This window comes from Maniola hyperantus, chromosome 6 (assembly GCF_902806685.2).
Source record: "Maniola hyperantus chromosome 6, iAphHyp1.2, whole genome shotgun sequence".
Lineage (NCBI taxonomy): Eukaryota > Metazoa > Arthropoda > Insecta > Lepidoptera > Nymphalidae > Maniola > Maniola hyperantus.
Window position 1 is genome coordinate 15,969,372 of NC_048541.1, and position 23,492 is coordinate 15,992,863.

Genomic DNA, 23,492 nt, shown 5'->3' on the forward strand with positions numbered 1-23,492 from the left:
TAATAATTTTTATTTATATAGGAACTTTTCGATTAACACCAGTTAGTTACCAGTTCTCTAACTTTAAATCGAACTAGGTAAAAGTATATTCTGCTTCTAAAGAGCTTTTTATATGAAACTGAAAATACAATTAAATGGAAGTTCGTATGTATTTAAAGGCAGTTGGCTGCAGTTTCATTCGCTGTAATCCCGGACGGCCCGGACAATATACTAGTTGACTTAGCCCGGCTAAAGCTCTGCTAGCCAATCGAGTTGCTGTGCTAACAATAATAGCCTAACTTGCTGTTTCGTTTTTCATTTCAAGTGGTTATATTATACCTTTTTTATTCAATGAATAGCTGATATTAGAAACTTAGTCTAGATTTTTAAAAATACTATGGGAATCCTTCAAACTACCACGGTCTCCCTGCGACTCGTCTGATGTCGTCCGTCCACCTAGTGGGAGGTCTTCCAACGCTGCGTCTTCCGGTGCGAGGTCGCCATTCCAGCACCTTGGGACCCCAACGTCTATCGGTTGTACGAACTATGTGCCCTGCCCATTGCCACTTCAGCTTCGCAATCCGTTGAGCTATGTCGGTTACTCTAGTTCTCCTACGGATCTCCTCATTTCTGATTTGATCACGTAGAGAAACTCCGCACATAGCTCTCTCCATCGCCCGCTGAGTGACTCTGAGCTTTCTTATGAGGCCCATAGTTAGCGACCATCTCTCGGATCCATATGCCATCACTGGCAACACGCGTCATGTATGTATGTATATACTTTATTGCACCACAGAAACACAAATGACAGGTTACAAAAAGAAATCTTCATGTCATGAAGATTTCTTCGGCGTCATGTACAGTAGCCGGCAAGAAATATTGTACATCGATCTTTAGAGTGAGATTTCGGCTTTGTAGATCGTTGTCTCTGTCACTTATACCTACCTATATGACGTTTTGTCGGTCTCAACGACAGCGACATCGCTTACGAAACCGCATCTCTTTCTAAAGGTCGATGAACAATACTTCCTTCCGGGTACTGCAATTAAGAGCAATATAACACAAACAGAACCAAGAGTGTATCAGCAAATACAAGACGAAACTTACTTCATCATCATCATCATGATCAACACATCACCGGCTCACTACAGAGCACGGGTCTCCTCTCAGAGTGAGAAGGGTTTTGGCCATAGTCTATCACGCCGGCCATGTGCGGATTGGTAGACTTCACACACCTTTGACAACATTATGGAGAACTCTCAGGCATTCAGGTTTCTTCACGATGTTTTCCTTCACCGTTAAAGCAAGTGATATTCAATTAATTAGTCATTTCATTATGTTAGAGCCTCGATAGCGCAACGGTTAAAGGAGCGTACTGAAAACCGAAAGGTCGCCGGTTCAAATCCCACCCGTTGCGCTATTGTCGCACCTACTCCTAGCACAAGCTTTACGCTTAATTGGAGGGGAAAGGGGAATATTAGTCAGCAACTTGGCTAATATTCTTTATAAAAAAAAAAAAAAAAACGCACATAACTCCGTATAGTTAGAGGTGCGTGCCCGGGATCAAACCCCCGACCTCTGATTAGAAGGCGGACGTCTTAACCACTAGGCTATCACAGCTTGAAACTTACTTATTCCATTGTAATTTGTTTTTGTTTTGTTCCATTGTAATCTTAAATTGTTATCCCCTTTGTAAGTCTGATATATTTGTACGGAATTTGCATGCAGTGTTTACATTTAAAAGATTTAACATAGTTGTGCATGATAGAAAAACCTATGTATATATTATAGTTAGTAAGTTTTATGTTAAAATCGCTAGTAAACCATTCAATAAAAATAAAATAAAAATAGTAATAAACCATGGATATCCGTAAAAAGAGGTTGTTTAAGTAAATTATACGCGCGACTGCAGCGGCCAACTAAGTCTAATTAATTTACTGCGATCCGAGGTTAAGATAGGAAGATAAGAATTGAATTATACTCGTAGCCAGCTAGTTGCATCCTGAAGCTCTAGTCGTTTGGATTTTAAATCTCTGACGGGTCTGGTGGGAGGCTTCGGCCGTGGCTAGTTACCACCCTACCGGCAAAGCCGTGCCGCCAAGCGATTTAGCGTTCCGGTACGATGCCGTGTAGAAACCAAAGGGGTATGGGTTTAATAAAAACTGCCATACCCCTTCCAGGTTAGCCCGCTATCATCTTAGACTGCATCATCACATACCACCAGGTGAGATTGCAGTCAAGGGCTAAATTGTATCTGAATAAAAAAAAAATAAATAAAAAAAAAACTAACAATAGGGCCTTGGACTGTTTGTGTTGTTTACCTAACTAAAATGCTGCTAGAAATATTTTTCCGCAGAAATTATGTTTAACTAGATGATACCCTCGAATTCGTCCACGTGGATTGAGGTTTTTAAAAATCCTGTGGGAACTCCTTAATTTTCCGGGATAAAATGTAGCCTATATCCTTCCCCGGGATGTAAGCTAACTCTGTACTAAATTTCATCAAAATCGGTTGAATTGTTGGGCCGTGACAGGCTAGCAGACAGATAGACAGACACACACACTTTCGCATTTATAATATTATATAGTATGGATGTTAAAAAATTGAAAAATATTTGTCGTTTATTGTCTTGTGACGTCATTGATGGCCTTCCGTACAGCGTGACGTTAATAATAATTAATGCTCATGGGCGGCAGTAGTCACTTAACATCAGGTTGACTGCCTGCTAGTTTGCTTGCTATTTAAAAACCGGCCAAGTGCGAGTCAGGCTCGCGCAATGAGGGTTCCGTACTACAGTCGTATTTTTTCGACATTTTGCACGATAATTCAAAAACTATGATGCATAAAAATAAATAAAAATCTGTTTTAGAATGTACAGGTAAAGACCTTTCATATGATACCCCACTTGATATAGTCACTCACTTGGAAAGTTGAAAATACTAATTATTAGTTCATGACCACAATTTAATTTTTTTTGTGTGATCTAACCCTAAATTCACGGTTTTCAGATTTTTCCTCAAATGTCAGCTAGAAGATCTACCTACCTGCCAAATTTCATGATTCTGGGTCAACGGGAAGTACCCTGTAGGTTTCTTGACAGACAGACGGACAGACAGACAGACAGACAGACAGACAACAAAGTGATCCTATAAGGGTTCCGTTTTTCCTTTTGAGGTACGGAACCCTAAAAACGTATAGAAGCTTATTTAGTAGACTTATGAATAACTGATATTATTTTAATCACACTTGACAAGCACTTGACCAAAGTTCCTTACCACGACTTATGCAACTGGGTCGAAACATCGATAGTACAAAATCGTATTATTCGTAGTCATCATGATCAACCAATCGCCGGCTCACTACAGAGCACGGGTCTCCTCTCAGAGCGAGAAGAGTTTTAGCCATAGTCTTCCACGCTGGCCAAGGGGGGATAGTTAAATCGTAGTATTTACCCGTTATTTACATTTTGATATGTCGTTAAACCACACAATTACCCTAAAATCAAAAGTACAGTCAAAAATTGATCGGAAACTTAATTTTACAAAATTGAAACTCATTTTTTCAAAATGCGACGCAGAATGAATAGTCATTCTGCCGTTTCAATCCTAAGTGCATTACAGCCAGACTTGGGAAATCTTTTTAATCAATAGTAAAGACTTGCCGGGACGCAATTAAAAATTGCTTTGTACGCACGCCTCTATGACATTAACGCGGAGTGCGGAAAAGCGGAGTGCGGAGTGCGGATCGCCTGCAGGAGGCTGTCGTAATTAAATTTTAAATTTCAAACATTCACGCCCTGTGTGTAAGCGTGAGGAACGATTGTCACTTTACGGTTTTATTTTGTTGAGTTTATAGGTATATACATTTTTAATTTACGAGTACCTACTTAAGTACTATATTTAAGTATTTGCAATATTGTCATGTTACAAATTCGGTAAATAGAGATTTACATTTGATTTACTCTGTAGAGACATAGTATAAAATGAAGTCGCTTCCCGCGTCTGTATGTATTGTATGAACGCGTAAACTTTCTTTTAAACTACGCAACGGATATAAATGCGGTTTTCACCAATAGATAGAGTGATTCAAGAGGAAGGTTTATAGGTATAGTTTAATATTGGTTTGTGTTAATTTGTTGAAATATGACGATGTTTGAACAAAATGTCGCAAGAAATCAAGCTTCCATCGAAAATTAACAAATATTATAAGAAAAAAGTAGGATTGACATCACATTAGTATCTATATTGCACCCATGCGAAGCCGGGGCGGGTCGCTAGTCTAAATATATAAAAGGATAAGGTGACTGACTGACTGACTGATCTATCAACACACAGCTCAAACTACCAACTTCTGCAGTCCTCTTACATGAAACCGAGTTGATCGGCATTAAAAAAAATTAGTCAATTTCATTGATTTTTATGGACAACTCACGCTTGACAAAAAAAGGTTATAGATTAATACTTAGTAGTTTGATAGTCACAACTTTTATTATTTTGCCGTATTTTGAAAATATTCTCCAACTAGATGACGCCCGCGACTTCGTCCGCGTGGTTTTAGGTTTTTAACAATCCCGCGGGAACTCTTTGATTTTTCAGGATAAAAAGTAGCCTGTGTCACTCCCCAGGTCTTTGACTATACCCATGCAAAAAATCATATCAATCCGTTGCTCCAATGCGACGTGATTGAAGGAAAAACCAACAAACAAACACACTTTCGCATTTATAATTAGGGTACTGATTAACGGCACTAGGTCACAAACCCTAAAACTTTTGCATGATTTTACATACTTTTACATGAATATGTGCAACCCAACAATAGAATAATAAACAGTCCCTACAATAGAATAATAGCATATTCAAATACCGCGAACAATCATAATTTCATGACATTTACAACAATATAATCATGCCCCTGTGTACAATTTATTCGCCTACCCTCCAACTTTTATTGCGACAAAATGTTAATGCAATCAAATTTGCACATTACGACGTCAGGAGGAATGTTTTTACAATTTACAGCTTTACATTTTTCACGTGCGAATTATGTTCACTTTTAACGTCATTTTTTGATGTAGGTATCTAAACTGTTAGAGACGATATTATTTTTAAAATGTAATCAAACCTTGGACTTCCCACTAATACGACCTCAGCGCTGACCACTGCGCCAGGGAGGTCGTCAAAATTGTAATAATTTAATTGCCTAAAGCGGACATAGCTCCGAAAAGTTAGAGGTGCATGCCTAGGATCGAACCACCGACCTCCCGAATAGGAGAGGCCATCAGGACTTTAGTTAGATAAATAAATATTTGCACCGATTCTGTTGTCTTTCTCTAAACTAAATTTAGAGTATCTGCATCTTTTACTTTTTGATATTGCTAAAAAAGGACAGATTAACATGAACTTTACATTTAAACACTCTAAATTTTAGTGCACGCTACAAATTTAAACAATGGGCTTGCGACAGTGCGCTAAAATCACGGGTTTTAACATCTTAAAATTAAATTCAAAACTGTCGAACGGTGTCTGCCCTTTTCATATTATATTAGTAAGAAGAGGAGGATGCAAATACTCTAAAATTTGGTTGTTCTCAGAATCATTACCATTATTGGGCAATAAATTTTAAAATTAAGCCTAACAAATGATTCAGTTTACCGTTGATAAGTGAATAAATACTTTAAATCGCGTACAAATAGCATCGATAAGGGCGACGGGGGGGGCACAAAGCCCCGTGAAAAATGGCGGAGCTTAACCCTTCCCCGGCGCAGGTCGGGAGGACCCAGGACACAGGTAATTAGAAGGCGCGCGGTGACAATTTGTTTCCGATGAATTATATAGATGTTGCTCGTTAAACCGGAAGTCTGGGGGCCGGTGAACTATTCGTTGAGAATTTTAAGCAGATTTAATTTTACTTTTTTTGAAAGTTGGTCTTGAAATTAGTTGAGCACACGTAAGAGTAAATGTTTTTAAGTTAAAAAAAATCAACGTACAGTCAAACCACTCTATAACGTATAGTGTCTATGCGACAAGGAAATCGGGGAGGGAACTAACCCTGTGCGGGAGAGCAGTAAGAGAGTGTATTATTAGGATTTATGCGCGTAGACCTAACACTAAGAAAGGATTTTCAAAAATGCAAACGGGACCTATAAAATACCTAAATGCACGCTGCTTTTTTCAGATTTTTAGACTTTTGTAAACTTGCTTTTAAAAACGTAATATTTAAGTATACACAGTTTTTTTCTTATACTTTACGCACCAAGAGTCCAATAGGCTAGTTGACACTTTTTTTAAGTTGGTCTTAAATGGTTAATATTTGTCCTATTAGATCAAAAAAATTAACACTATATTTTTTTGCGCCCTAAAAACCGTAAAACTTTAATTTAAAAATATATTTTTCTTAGACAGGTGAAAACACTGTCGGCCATGTTTGGCCGATAGATTATCTGTGCTCTGACGTCATGCATTTGTAAACAACAGCATAACCTCCTAAAGTTTAATAAACATGACTTCTATACTAGTTTACATGAAAAATATAGTAATTATCGTTATTGTATCATCCGAGAATGTAAAAACGCATCGATAAAGACCACAGGAAAGTTGTGGATTAGAGTGCCCAGTGAAATAAATATACGTAACACGCGAAGACTTGCTTAAAGGGATCCTATATGACTAACGACTTCAACCCAAATTTATTTTTGCAAAGATCACTTTGTTGTAAGTCTTACTTAATAACTTATTCAATTTATAAAGAGAAAACGATATTTTTTTACGTTTACTATGAGTTTTTAGAAATATATAAAAAACTAGCTTATGCTCGTGACTTCGCCCGCGTGTACTTCATAAATTTCAAACCCCCATTAACCCACTCAGGGGTGGAATTTCAAAAATCCTTTCCTAGTGGATACCTTCTCTTTACCTACAAAGAACACACCCACCAAATTTCATGTATCTAGGACCAGCTGTTTAGATGTTTAGGCTGTGCGTTGTTATATAAGTTAGTCAGGACTTTAAATTTTATATATATGGATACTACGTTAGTCCCCGCGTGACATAGGGTTGACATTTCTTTGTTTACATATTTAATGACGTCACATCATGGCTGACAGCGTTTTCTGCGTTTCAAATAAAAATAAAAACTGATTTTTTAAAAATTGGATTTATATATCCATCCTGCGTTTTTAATAATTGTTATTGATATATTTCGCTGTCTTAAGCAAAATACTATAATAAATAATCATTTATTGGACGAAATTAGATATGAGTCAAGTAGCCTATTAAGCCTCTCATTATGTATTCGCTTTGCTCTCAAATCATATTTTCCTTCCTTCCGTGTCACCGGAGCTATGAGTTTAATTTTGACCTTGTTTCTGTTTATATTGTATACTTTCATTATTATTTTTTAATCCATATGCGTGGATGTACTTAGTTAAAGACCTGAGGGCCTAACATGCGCCCCGCGAGAAAATTTTGTCTACGCATTATCTCGTGTTTCTTCATACAAATAAGACGAGTAAATACGTAGACAAAATTTTCTCGTGGTGCGCATGTTAGCCTAACAGGAGAGTAACATAGGCTACTTTTTATTCGAGAAAATCAAAGAGTTCTTTAAGTAAGTATTTATACCTATCTAAATCCACGTAGATGAAATCGCGCGAGCATTAGCTATTAGTCTTCTAAATTATAAAAGGAAAAGGTGACTGACTGACTGATCTATCAACACACAGCTCAAACTACTGTACGGATCTGGCTCAAATTTGGCATGCAGATAGCTATTATGACGTAGGCATCCGCTAAGAAAGGATTTTTGAAAATTCAACCCCTAAGGGGGTGGAATAGGGGTTTGAAATTTGTGTAGTCCTCGCGGACGAAGTCTCAAGCATAAGCTAGTTATAATATAAATACGAAACAAGAAACATCCTTGACAAATGGCTAACAAAACGAACTTGTAAAACAATCGAAACAAAACGGTCGCCCATTAGAAGCCGTGCCGTATCACAGGACAGTACAAGTTACAACTGATACAAACTTGCTATCACTGATGGAAGTTATTAAAGCGCCTCTCAATATTTTATACGAGAAATCTCCAAGGGTCGATAGCGAAGTTTGGGGACAACTCGTCTCCAAGTTGGAGCCGGAACAATAAATCAATGTGTCGAATAATTGCTCCTCATCGTAGACTCGGGGAGATGTACGCTTAGTACGAGATTTTATTTAATTTAATTTTAATTTATTTTATTTTGTAGAGACAAACAGTTACAATTAGTTAACTAGATAGTATATATATAAAAACACTTAAACCAAAGCAGTCTCCAATGAGAAATTAACACTTATAATAAAAAATTATGTCCACAACACACGGGCATAGTATGCGTATGAAAAACTAGGCACAGAGTATTTAAAACTAACTAGGTAGGTAAACTTATGGAACACAGAACTAAAATCGACTAAAGTATAAACTATAACTAGGCAGAATTTGATATAACATCCTTAATTGCTAATTTATTTTATGTCTCATCACGCCCCTTTCACACGGCAGTCCAGTTTTTTGCAGGATCCCGTTTTCTGCAGGATCCCGTTTGATGGCGAATGTGTTTGTATGCTAGCGTTCACACGAACATCCCACATGCGGGATGTTCGCTATCATATAAACACATTCGCCATCAAACGGGATCCTGTAGAAAACGGAATCCTGCAAAAAACTGGACGCCGCCGTGTAAAAGGGCTGTCAGCGTTGATAGTATTCGAGTGTCGAAAACCGTCTGCATTATAGTAAACTGGATCTTAATTGCCTTGTTTTAAAGCTCAAGTTTGTTTATACATCTACAGCCAGCGCTACAAGTGGAAACGTTGCGAAATTAAAATCAGTGGCATTGAATTTTTGTCTTTAATTCAAGGTTGTCCATTTAACTTTGACGGTATTGTGTTTCGACTCTCGAACTCTAGCAACGTTTGGTGAGACGTAAAATCTTATACTAAGCGTACTAGAATCAAAAGTTACTAATCACCGACTTGGTATTAATAAGGCGTGGAGGAAAATACATTTCGGCGAAAGTTTCTGAAGGCTTTGGGACTTTCGGCCTCACGGGGGGTTCCGGACATTTGCGTAGCACTTAGTTTCTTGATGGGGTTCCATAGTAAATTAAGGATCAATAGAGCGATTATGCACTGCACTTCGGTCATCCGAGTTCTATCCGTCATCCGTGTTCTATCCGTCATCCGTGAGAGTACCAGTGATTATCTACGACATACGACATAAGCTCCCATACAAAACTAAAGAGAACGTATTTTCACCACAGATTTTCACAATATACCAAATGTCAACATATCTCATTGCAACTTGAATTTTTTCTCTATATTTTTAAAATAAAATAAAACCTATTATAAAACCAAACAACTTATGTAAGTAGCTACCTACTTAAATAAGTTGTTTTTTTAAGGATACATTATATGAAGTGCCTTTAGGGATGAAGGTATTAACAATCTACGGATTCCAAAACGATCGAAGTCTCATTTCTCAAAATTGGACATAAAACAAAAAGTCCCGCCTAACTCCGCCACACCTTATAAGAATTTGCGAACTTTCAGCAACATTATAATAACAGAAAACTGAAGGAAAAAGGGCCGAAAAGTCTGACCTTTTCCCGACCGTTGAAACAATAGGCGAAGAGAGTTTGTGGAGAAAAAAAATACCGGCCAAGTGCAAGTGCGCACCGAGGGTTCCGTACTACTGTCGTATTTATTCAAGCTGTGATAGCCTAGCGATTAGGATATCCGCCTTCTAATCGGAGGTTGGGGGTTCGATCCCGGGCACCTCTAACTTTCCGAGTTTTGTGCGTTTTAAGTAATTAAATATCACTTGCTTTTGAAGGAAAACATCGCGAGGAAACCTGTATGCCTGAGAGCTCTCTATAATATTCTCAAAGGTGTATGAAGTTTACCAATCCGCACATGGCCAGCATGGTAGACTATGGCAAAAACCCTTCTCACTCTGAGAGGAGACCCGTGTAGTGAGCTGGCAGAGCTGGCAATGGGTTGATAATGATGCATAAACACAATAAAAATCTGTTTTAGAATCTACAGGTCGAGCCCTTTCAATACTCCACTTGGTATGTTTATCTTACTTTGAGTGTTATCTGTATATATAAAAAGAAAAGGTGACTGACTGACTGACTGACTGACTGACTGACTGACTGACTGATCTATCAACGCACAGCTGAAACTACTGGACGGATTGGGCTGAAATTTGGCATGCAGATAGCTATTATGACGTAGGCATCCGCTAAGAAAGGATTTTTGGAAATTCAACCCCTAAGGGGGTGAAATAGGGGTTTGAAATTTGTGTAGTCCACGCGGACGAAGTCGCGGGCATAAGCTAGTTAATACTAATTACATTTTTTTTGTTATGTAACCACAAAATCATAGTTTTCTGATTGTTTCCCTTACGTGTGCTATAAGACCTACCTGTCAAATTTCCAAATTCTAGGTCAACGGGAAGTACCCTATTTACTGTTATTCTTGATCACAGACCACCACTGAATTCTCTGTGTTCTTGACAAACACGACAGACAGACAGACAACTAAGTCCTATAAGCCTATAAGGGTTCCTTTTTTCCTTTTGAGGTACGGGACCCTAAAAATACTTTGGTCCCTCTATATTCATTGCCTCAAGTTCTTTATAACCAAATAAACTCTCTTCGTATAAATCTACATAATAAAAATTTTGCGAATGGAGCGAGGTCCGAGTTGATTGGATAAAAATTATACGAATTCTTTTTCTTTTGCTTTTCATTCTCTAGGGTTTGTCTTCATATCTATCATTTTTAAGATTATTTTTGTCCATGAATATAAAAGCCCCTCAATAATTTTAAAAATAACTTCAGTAAAAGATTTTGAATAATCCTTTGAGGTTTTTAAGGTTTTTGTAGTAGATTCACAGTAAAAAGATATGTTAAATTACATATCATTTTCTTAGCTCCTAGATTGGGCGTTTTTAAGGTTTATTATAAAAAAACTGGTTTCAAAATTAGTGATAGAGTCAATCGTAGAGTCAAATTAAATTAATATAAGAGATCTCTACCAGTGACCCTTGGCTGTGCTAGAGGTTGTAAAAGGAGTAAAACAGGTACAACCAAGATAGAAAGTATTCATGATAAAAACCGACTTCGATACACAAACACTAAAAATTGAAAAATAATTTAATTTATTACCGAATATATTATGTATACAAGAGTTAATATAGTTCCATTATAATACTTTTTGGTGCCGGTGCCAATTAGCTTTAGCTGCGCGAATCGTCTAGACTTCATATTTTTATGGGACTCCACAATGGCACCTCATTGGCACCGACCCCAAAAAATATTATTATGGAACTATATTAACTCTTGTGTACATAATATATTCGGTAATAAATTAAATTATTTTTCAATTTTTAGTGTTTGTGTAACGAAGTCGGTTTTTATTTTTTTGTAAAAAAATTTTATTTCACAATTTTTAGTGGCTCCATGGAATTATGCTATGACTGGTTAAAAATCTACTGTTTACTAAGCTATTACACTGATCGCGAGCAATTTACTCTTATCCGTTGAGGAGTTCCGGTATCTATCTTCGAAGATGTTCATCAGATCTTCACCAAATTTAAATAGGACCAACTTTGAAGTATACCCTTTCAAACAAAAAAAGAATTTTCAAAATCGGTCCAGGCGTCTTCGAGCAATCGGGGAACATACATAAAAAAAAAAAAAGATTCCGACGAATTGAGAACCTCCTCCTTTTTTTGAAGTCGGTTAAAAAGAGCTCATTACATAGATATTATGATTTTTAGCGCCTTCAAAAAGTTTTGACTTGCGTCTCCGGGTGCGATACCCAGGGATACGTAGGTTCAAATCCTGCCAGTTCCGCATTCTTTGATATTACATAACTAAAATCTAAATATGTATGTATATAAAAGGAAAAGTATGACTGACTGACTGACTGACTGATCTATCAACGCACAGTTCAAACTACTGGACGAATCGTGCTGAAATTTAGCACGCCGATAGCTATTATGACGTAGCTACTTTTGCTAAGGAAGGATTTCTGAAAATTCAACCCTAACGGGATAAAACAGGGGTTTGAACTTTGCGTAATCCACGCGAGCATAAGCTAGTTATTTTTAAATTTCTTTGAAGTGTAGGTAAAAATATTCTCATAAAAATATTATGAATTACCTACTTTAGCAACTTTAAAAATATTCCTAAAAATAAAATTTTTATACACCGACTCACTCTAAAACAATAATAAGCCAGGAGCAAGTACATCAACTTTTAATAAGAGACCAAACCAGATAAGCACCTCCTCCGAGGGACGTATTTAAAAATAGATGAAAAAATAAATGAGTCTTCCGTACGGCAGAGACAAGCTGTTATGGTTTGAATTGATAATCACTGTTTTTGTTGTATACGCCTCATGGTAATCTATTTGTTGATGGGGCTGCGTGTTTTGTAATTTATTTTGAGCTTTTACCTACTTAATTTAGTGTGTCAGTTTTACATTAGGTACAGTTAACTCGATAGAATATATAAGTCCTGAACTTATACCCACTTACCTACCCCTGATCAGATTCTGCACGTCATCATATACCGCGACACTAAAGCGCTTGACGGCACGGCTTTGCCGGTAAGGTGGCCGAAGCCTCTCACCAGACCAGACCAGCCACAATTTTAGAAAATATAAATGCCCAAATTGCTCCTACCGGGAATCGAACCCGGGTTCTCTCACAGCGCTCGCCACTGTGCCAGGGAGGTCGTCGAAACTGTTTACGACACTGAATTAATTTAGTATAGAGACCCTCGCAACCGAAAATAGAAACTGAAACTTTGCTTACCAGTCGGACTGTACAACAGGGGTCTCAGAAAATAAGAATACATACTAAACAATTCTTATTCCCAAACCAAAATAGAAATAAAAACAACACCTCCATTCAGAGATAACAATTACATATTATTTTGCTTGACAATACAACAATAAGTCCCCGAAATGCCAACCCCGTGTCCCATATAATACAAGAGGAGCTAGTAGAATAGTTGGAGAGATGGTGGGAAGAATTTTATAGGATGCTTTACATCTAGCTAAAAGCTGTTAATGTAAAATGTTATTAGGCTTGGAGAGCCTACTTTAAATTTGCTCAGACTTAAAGCGTTTATGCACTGTTATGCGTGTAATCACGGATTCCGTAAAAATACGAATCGAATGAGTACCTATTTGTATGACGCCCCGGCCACTTCGAAGAATCATGAATATGAACCGAATACGAGTGCACAAAGGCCCTTAAGACAGTTGGAATACCACCATAAATCTATCTAAATCTCATTTCAATTGTGTCTTAAGTCTGAACAAACAAAGTTCGCACTTTAGATTTCATTTTAAGACCTGCAGCTGGTTCATTAATCGCTTCGCAATTGTTAATTAACCTGTCGTCTATTGATTTTTTTTTTCCAAAAATTTATTACCAATGTAACTCGAAATGATGTAAGGATTCTAACTAAGTTTATCCTATAAATCCAAATTTGTTGAGGCTTTAAGAAGTTATGATGGAATTAAGAAACTCCCATACATGAACCCTACAAATATTAAACTTCTTTATTTGGGCAGTCGTGAAAAAAATACAGTCAATACAATGGAAAAGTTCACAATCACCAAGTGAACAACTGATGTGTATGCTCGTTTGTTCGCTAATATCTATAGTAAAATCTCATAGCTTTCGATTCCAGCACAGGTAAGCTGGCAGCTGGCATATCATGCTTCAGAGAATGTAAAGTAACCATTATTAAAACCATTCAGCTTTTACCTATCAAGCACATCCAAAAAACATTCCACAATCTCTTAGACCATGATGTGTATTCAGTTTTTGTATCTTAGAGGATACGACAATCTTTTTGTCACCACAATCCCATTGTTAGTTTTCGTAACAAAGGCGGAAAAAACTACAAAAAAAAAAACTATATTTCGGTGTCATTTGTTATGTCACTTTTGACCTTATTTTAGGGTCGCAGTTCGGAAGATCAGGCACTGACCTTAAGGATAGCTTTCCTGAAAGTGTGACTGTAAATAGATACAAAAAAAATCATAAAATATTTTACAGACAGCAACATTATTTTCTGGAGCATGGTTTAATACGTTAAACCGTACTTTTAACGTGATAGTTGACACAAGTGAATATGATATGGCGAGTCTTTTCTGAGCGTTATAAGAAGCTAGCTGTGGTATCCAATCCAATCCATCAACCTGTTTGCGTCCACTGCTGGACACCCGCACGTCCCCTGCGCTGTCCCGCACCGGGTTATTGCGGGACTGTGCGGGTGTCCCCTACCTCGATTGCCATCTCAACCTATCGTGTACTATACAATAAAAGTATTGCTTAAAGGTGGAACAAAAAAAGAGTTAGAGTAGTGTTCGATTCAAAATTTTATTTTCCGTTCGGAGCGCGCTCAAAAACAATGAATGCAGCAGTAGAAATTAAGCGGTAAACAAAACAATAGTTCGACGAGGAGTTCATATTCAATAGACGGAACCGTGCGCCGCGGGCATTTCGCATTACCAGTGGGCTTAGTATGAGTTATAACGTCTCACCAACGTCAGAGTGAACTAGAGTAAGGGAACTCTCGGTTTCATTTTGAATCGACGAAAATATGTCAAATATTAGGCTATGGTGACGTGAAATCAAATGGTCTTCCTAAATTCGTAAAATCCATTTCCACTATTAGTTTTAAGTTTGTCAACGATTTTTAACTAAAAAAGTAACTAGGGCAATAAGAATACAAAGTTATGACGTCACATCTATGTAGGTCGGGTGTATTTCATACAAGCCCTCTTACTAAGTGAGCATTTAGACGTTTGATAAAAAGTTGCCTGATTTGACTAGTGGGCATCATAACTATTCAAGCGTTGAACCACTTCAACGTTAAGTTAAATGGACCGTAATTGCTTTGTTTTAAAGCCCAAGTTTGTCTTTACATCTACAGCCAGCGCTCCAAGCGGAAACTTGGCGAACTTAAAATCGGCGCTACTGAATTTTTGCCTTTAAATTAAGAGTTTTAGGACCATTTTACTCTGATGATAATGTGTTTCGATTTTCGAATTCTATTAACGTTGATACTAAGGCCACAGATGAAACTGGGCCAAACTTTACGTGAAAGTTAAATGTTCAATAGATGTCGAAATATTGTTCAATAAACTTTGAAAAATATAATGTAGTTCGTAGCTGAAGAATAGTAATCTGAAAACATTGTTTTGAGTAAGTTATGAAACTACCCCTTGTATTACGTAGAAGGAATATAAGTTTGAAACATAAGCTTCAAACGATAATTAAGAAATAATTAATAAGCACCTCTCAAGGATCACTTTGTTGTCTGTCTGTCTGACAAGAAAACCTATAGGGTACTTCCCGTTGACCTACAATCATGAAATTTGGCAGGTAGGTAGGTCTTACAGCACACGTACCTAAGGGCGAAAGTCCGAAAACCGTGAATTTGTCGTTACATCACAAAAAATAAATAATTAAAATGTGTCCATGAACGAATAGTAAGTATTTTCAATTTTCAAAGTAAGATTAATATACCAAGTGTGGGGGGGGGGGGGGGCATATGAAAGGACTTTACCTGTACATTCCTAAACAGATTATTTATTTTTATGCATTATAGTTTTTGATTTATTGAGCAATAGGTATGTCGAAAAAATGCGAGCGAGCCTGACTCGAACTTGGCTTGGTTTTTTTAATAGTAGCTTTTCACTTTTGTTCATTAATAAATTGATCGATGCCTCTCCATTCTTTTTATGCATACCGTGGCGCGTCGTGAGAACCAAAGCAATAAATCTGATATAACCTGCGTTTGACAGTCCATTGCTGGCGTGTACGTGCAGCCCGCTGCACATGTCAAGTGTAGCGAGCAATATGCAACGTGGCGCTCGTAAATCTCGCAGCACGACGAAGATCGATTGTGACGTGGTAGGCAGGCTATTTGTCAGATTTTGCGGGATGTGCAGTTTCTGTTTCATAGAGAAATTTTGATTTTGATGATTAGGTAGGCATGTGCTCTAAATACAGTGTACACTCTATATAGCGAAAGAAGGAGAAGCGGAAATGAATTTTAGTGCGATATAAAGAGTTTTCGTTAAACGCTAAGTAAAAGAAAACAATAGGTACAGTTCTATGAATAACTGGTTAGCAATAAAACGATAGTAGGAAGATCAGTAAGTAAATACGTGTAAGGTAATTACAACAAACAAATGAACACAATTGTAAGAATTACATTGTACCTACGTAAGAAATATGACTATTTATGTAAGGTTCCCCCGAAGGAAAAATAACTCGAAGACGATTTCACAAGTTTATTTGTCGATTTTCATTGCAGAACTACCTGCCTATTAGGCCACACGGCTTTTTATATCGTTTATCATGAATGAACTCAGATATTAATTGAAATGACGTCAAGTTACCTTCGTTCATTCCTTAAGATTCGTTTTCAAAGTATCTTAATTAAAGTCATTATTATGTTAACAAACAAATATATGTAATACTAGTTTGATAAATAATTTTAGTAATTTTAACGATTAGCAAGCTTAGTAAGTAAGTTACTTTAAATAGATATGCAATTTAGGGATGTGTATTGTCAACAACATTTGATTGAATGAATCACATAAGGTTTAGGTTGCAATATTCTTCATTCAATCAAATGTTTCCTTCATATTTTATTTAATGCGTTCTATTAATTATGGCCATAGTATTTAACTCATTACAAATTTTAATATTTATAACATGATTTCTAACATTTATGACTATTTTTTTTATATCTTATTAGAACGGCAGTGCCACTTACACTAACTAGACAATTAATAATAAATTGAAATACAAATAAAGGTACAAGAAAAAAGACATAAAATACAAAACGAGAAAAAATCCAAGGATTTTGAATATGTATATCAGTACCTATGGTGTTGAAGGTACCTAAGTGAAATTTATGTTTTTTGGGGTCAAAAAATGACGTATTGTTTCGCTATTGAGAGTGGTTGATACGCTATATAGAATGTTTCAATATAAGGATAACAATGTAAACCAAACGAACCTTAGCAATTTCTACGTTTTAAGGAGTTTTGCGTTGAAAAGAGGTTCGCAATAAAGGGTTTATACACTTTATTAAATTTTTTAAGCTGCAGTCAATTGGTTGAGCACAATTTTAGCGTTTATTGATTAACTCGCTAGCTTCGAGTAACTCAACAATCGTGACAATCGTCAAAATATTACAAGCATTATAGATGACCTGAAATGTGTGACTTTAGACTTCGCTAGATACCTACATGTAAGTAGTAAAAAACCGTGTCGTGTGCATCTTCAAGAAATATAATATTTATGTCCAAAAGTGAATATTCATCAATCAATGTGAATATTTTAGATTCACGCAATAGGCGCATCAAGCAAGTCGCAGGGTACCACTGAATTCTGGCGGCGGCGCAAGACCGTGGCATGGGGAAGCCCCTACAAGAGACCTATGCCCAGCAGTGGATCCATCAATGGATATTGTTAATGATGATGACACACAAGATCAATAATTTGCGACAGCCTCCAAACCCTATAAGCCTCAATAGCTCAACGGGTAAAGCAGTGGACTAAAAACCGAAAGGTCGACGGTTCAAACCCCGCCCGTTGCACTATTGTCGTACCTACTCCTAGCACAAGCCTGACGCTTAGTTGGAGAGGAAAGGGGAATATTAGTCATTTAACATGGCTAATATTCTTTTTTTTTAAACCAGTAAAGTAAAGGTAAACTAGTTCAAAAAAGTATGATTCACTTTTGCGTCCGTTCAGTGAAATATTGGATATTTCTAGCGCGATGGCAATTCACACCCGCGCCCTGGAATATGGCAGGGTCTATCGTAAATAAGAATTTACATTTCATATCGAAAATATATTTCGCTTTCGACGCCGCCGCCATAATTTTGTAGCCCAGATACCCGTAAATCTGGGGTGCAATTTGACGGAAAATTTCGACTGACGTGAAAATTTTTGGAAACAAACGTTGTGTAGCCTACGTAGAAAGCGTATTTTTTTTGTTTATTCGACCATCAGAGTCGCTTAATACCATTGATACACACATATACCTATATTTTTTTTTAAATAAAATGGTGAGCAAACGAGCAGGCGGGTCACCTGATGTTAAGTGACCCGCTAGCTCATGAACATTTGCAGTACCAGAGGAACCACCAATTCGTTGCCGGCCTTTCACGAATTTGTTGGTCCGCTCCTTGAATAACCCCATGTTGTAATTTTCAAGTCGTTTTAAAATTTTTGGCTGTTAATAACCAAGGATGATTCGTTATCATCATCATCACTGAGCACGGGTCTCCTCTCAGAATGAGAAGGGTTTGGCCATAGTCTGCCACGCTGGCTTAGTGCGAATTAGCAGGCTTCACATATTATCTTTGAGAACAATATGGAGAAAATTTAGGCATGCAGCTTTCCTCACGGTGATTTCCTTCACTATAACTCCAAAAAAATGAAGGTGCGTGCCAAAGATTGAATCCCCAACATCTTTTTTTTTTTTTTTTAATAGATATAGCGAGCAAACGAGCAGGCGGGTCACCTGATATTAAGTGATTACCAGCACCAGAGGAGCCGCCGATGCGTTGCCAGCCTTTTAGGAATTTGTTGGTCCGCCCCTTGAATAACCCCATGTTATAATCTAGTGGGAACACCGCCGATGGGAGTTGGTTCCACAGTTTGCACGTGCGTGGAAAGAAGGGTCTGGCGCAGCGGACGGTCGAAGTGCACCAGACACCCAGATGGTGAGGGTGAAATTCCTTACGTTGGCGCGCGGTGCGGTTGTAGAAAAAAGAGGGTGGAATGAGGTCAAAAAGCTCTTCAGAGCACTCCCCATTATAAAGGCGATAGAACACGCATAGAGAGCTAACGTCTCTGCGGTGCTCCAGGCTTTCCAACGAGCCGGTTAGTTTGGGATCCCCAACATCCCGAATTGCTTCTATAATATACATATACAACGTCTTCAAAATATTAAAATCGCTTCAGGGTTTACCTCCTATCAGGGTATCGCTTCCTTGAAATACCCTTTTTTATTACTGTACTTACTAACTCTAGATATAACTACATACAATTTCGCAGATTAACTACATTTTCAACTAGGAACAGTTCTTGCAATTCACGAAGGCGAGTGGCTCATGTGTCGTATTCGTATAAGTAACGTACACTGAATGTGTGCGTTTGCGAGCGCTTGCTCGCGACTGATTGGTCCGACATGCACAATGCCCGTGTATCCGAAGTGACCACAAGTAAAGTCCACTCGCCTTCGTGAATTGCAAGAACCCTTAATAGAAGATTTAAAAAAAAATATTATTTGTGATCAAATTGGAGACCATTAAATCGTGGATATTTTGTTAGTTATATTTTGTTAAGTAGGTATATCTATATTTTACTTTAAATCTAAATTCCTTTACATATTTAACTATTTTATTTTTACCTACTGTTAATCTGTCAAGTTACTCTGTACGTTATTAAGTCTGTCTGTTATTAAGTTAATCTATACTTTAATCTGTTAGTCTATAAGTTAGTGCATGTTAGTTTATAAGCAAAGTTTCACCTGTAATTGACGACCATACTGTTTATTGTATGTATTTAAATGTGCGGTCTTTTATGTATGGAAGTTGTCGGTGATAAAAAATTAAAAAAAAAAAAAAAAAAAAGTGATATTATGTGAACCTATCATAGACAACAACTGATATTTTATTTTTAAAAATCAGTAGGTACCTACCAAGCGGGCGCCAAAAAAAAAACCGTAAGTCTCTTTTAAAGGGGCTAAGTTGCGAAATAGTGGGCCCCTTGCACCCGGCGGGGGCGGGGAGGCAGGGCAAATTGAAACTGGACTTGATTCACACACCGGCCACGGCCGCCCGCCGGTACTGTCGGCAGAAAAATATTTTACCTATCTCTTTACTTTTAGATACAATAGGTATAATACAAGAGAAAAAATACTAAAGATGTTAAAAACTACACAATTAAAACTGCGAGCTAGAAAATACAAAAACAAAAACCAGCCAAGTGCGAGTCAGACTCGTGCACCGAGGGTTCACACTGTATTCGTATTATTTCGACATTTTGCACGATAATTCAAAAACTTTAATGCATAAAAATAAATAAAAATCTGTTTTAGAATGCACAAGTCAAGGTCTTTCATACGATACCCCACAGACAGACAGATGGGAAGACAGACAGAAAGACATACTTTCGCATTTATAATATTAGTATGGACCAGTATGGATTTAATTCGTTAAAAATTAACGTTTTTGTTTTACAGAATTGATTTTTTTGCAAAATTTAAAAACTAAGAAAGAAGCTTGAAACTTTTTGCTGTCGGTCCCCCAGCCGTCGCGTCCGGCACTGTCCGGTGCGCACGAATTGGCATGCATTGCGCCCCGGCTTTTTACACGCCTATCCCAAGTCTTATCCCTCCAGTACAAGGCACAGGCGACTAGCGGGGAACACGTTATATTATAATATATATTTTTAATTCAGCGTATCTAAATATATATAAGGAAAAGGTGACTGACAGACTGACTAACTGACTGACTGATCTATCAACGCACAGTACAAACTACTGGACGGATCGGTCTGAAATTTGGCATGCAGATAGCTATTAGCTACTATGCCGTAGGCATCCGCTAAGAAAGGATTTTAGAAAATTCAACCCCTAAGGGGGTGAAATAGAGGTCCTTCTTTCCACGCACGTGCAAACTGTGGAACCAACTCCCAGCGGCGGTGTTCCCACTAGATTACAACATGGGATTATTCAAGGGGCGGACCAACAAATTCCTAAAAGGCCGGCAACGCATCGGCGGTTCCTCTGGTGCTGCAAATGTTCATGGGCGGCGGTAATCACTTAACATCAGGTGACTCGCCTGCTCGTTTGCTCACTATATCTATTTTTAAAAAAAGGTTTGTAATTTTTGTAGTCGCGAACATAAGCTAGTGTAAAATAAGCTTTAGTAACGCCAAGCTTATATTTTTGAACCGCACACAAAAAGCTGCTGTGATCGTAATAGGCACGTCCGCCTAAAACGATATCAGCAGATCATCTATTTACTTATATTGTTTGTTATATTTGATAACGCCACGGACCTTCCTGCCCTTCCCTTATCAGATGTGTCTGTGCCCTTTCCGAATAAAAATGAGGAAATAACATAATATTAGGTAAACAAGAAGAAAGTTGGTAAAAAACGTTATCGATATATGAATTTATTCTGAGAAATGGTTATTCCTTTTTATCTTATAGCTGTGGTAGCCTAATGGTTAGGACGTCCGCCTTTCAATCGGAGGTCGGGGGTTCGATCCCGGGCACGCACCTCTAACTTTTCGGAGTTATGTGCGTTTTTAGGAAAACATCGTGAGGAAACCTGCATGCCTGAGAGTTCTCCATAATGTTCTCAAAGGTGTGTGAAGTCTGCCAATCCGCACTTGGCCAGCGTGGTAGACTATGGCCAAAACCCTTCTCACTCTGAGAGGAGACCCGTGCTCTGTAGTGAGCTATGGGTTGATCATGATATTCTTATAGAAAAGACGAATTTTTCATTGTGTACCTATAAAATAAATGATACTCTTTTATGGGAGTTTGTACTCTTTATTTACCTCCTTTGAAATGAGATAATACTCTATTTCTTCTAATAAAAGTTGGCAACCCTAAGTGACACGTCCATCCGTCTAGTGTGGAGTTATCTGGCAACACGACAGCACTGGAGGGACAAAGAGGTGTTCTATGCAATCAGCGGATTAATTGTGCAGATTAGGCGCACTTGGGCGCACTGAAACATGCATCAAATGTACCGCTGTGACGTCACTATATAGCCCTCATCAATAGCAATACCACTCGCATTTAACCAGGGATCTCTCTGTGCCAGTTTAATAGACCTATATTTTGACATTCAACAATTCATCATCATCATGATCATTCATTCTCATAATATAATAATATATAAGCATGCAAATGAATAATATTTAATATCTAGTAATGATAATTTTAATAATTTTAATCCTATTCTTATTGTATCTTTAATATTTACCATTTTATTGTACCTAAAATTGTATTTGCAATACCCTGACAGGGTCTCATGTATTTAGCTTTTAGCTTTAAGCACCCACCATCAATAAATGTAAATGTAGGTACATGAAAGCAAATAAATAAATCTGAATCTGAATCTGAATCTGAATCTGAATCTGATCAACCATCGCCGGCTCAATGCAGAGCACGGGTCTTCTCTAAGAGTGAGAAGGGTTTGCCCATAGTCTACCACACTGACCAAGTGCGGATTGGTAGACTTCACATACCTTTGAGAACATTATGGAGAACTCTCAGGCATGCAGGTTTTCAGACGATGTTTTCCTTCACCGTTAAAGCGAATGATATTTAATTCCTTAAAACGCACATAACTCCGAAAAGTTAGAAGTGCGTGCCTGGGATCGAACCCCCGACCTCTGACTAGAAGGCGGACGTCCTAACCACTAGGCTATCACAGCTTTGTTGCATTAGTATCCTAATATTTTTTAATATTATAAATGTGAAAGTGTGGATATTTGGATGTTTGTTACTCAATCACGCAAAAACCACTTGACGGATTTGGCTGAAATTTGAAATGGAGATAGATTATACCTTGGATTAACACATAGGCTACTTTTTATACCGAAAAATCAAAGAGTTCCCGCGGGATTTTGAAAAACGTAAATCCACGCCCACGAATTCGCGGGCATCAGCTAGTACATAGTTATAATAGCCTCGATAGCTCAACGGTTATAGGAGCGGACTAAAAACCGAAAGGTCGCCGGTTCAAATCCCACCCGTTGCACTGTTGTCGTACTTACTCCTAGCACAAGCTTTACGCTTAATTGGGGGGGAAAGGGGAATATTAGACAGCAATTTGGCTAATATTCTTTATAAAAAAATGAATCTGATAAAACCAGACCTTACAGCAGTTCCCTAATACCGTCCGCATCCCCCATCCCTTTGAGCTCAGACAGGAATGGAACCGCAAATGCTAAGTCGATGGGTAAATTGTAAAGTGCACCGTCAGCGGTTCAACGACCAATCCAATATTCTGACTAACGAGCAATACGTCTACGAGAAGGCAGAGGCGTTCCTATTCCTATTACATGTGGAGAAAAATATCAGCCAGTTCCTCACTAAGCGAGCTGTATTTCGAGGATTCGCAAATTTGTACGCCCACATTCAGTCTTGATTGTGGAAATTATTTCAAGTTTCGCATGAAGATGAAATTTATACCAGCTATGAGCACTGATTCCAAGATTAATATAAGATAATTTTGGAAGTGGCAATAGGATAGGGTAAAACAATATACTTACATTGGTTTACCGAATTTAAAATATTGAAATAAATTATATTATAAGTACTTTTAATAAAAACTCTCATTGTACATGTTGTTGCCTAAAAAATATTTAAGACAGTCAGATTATTCGAGTCAGGTTG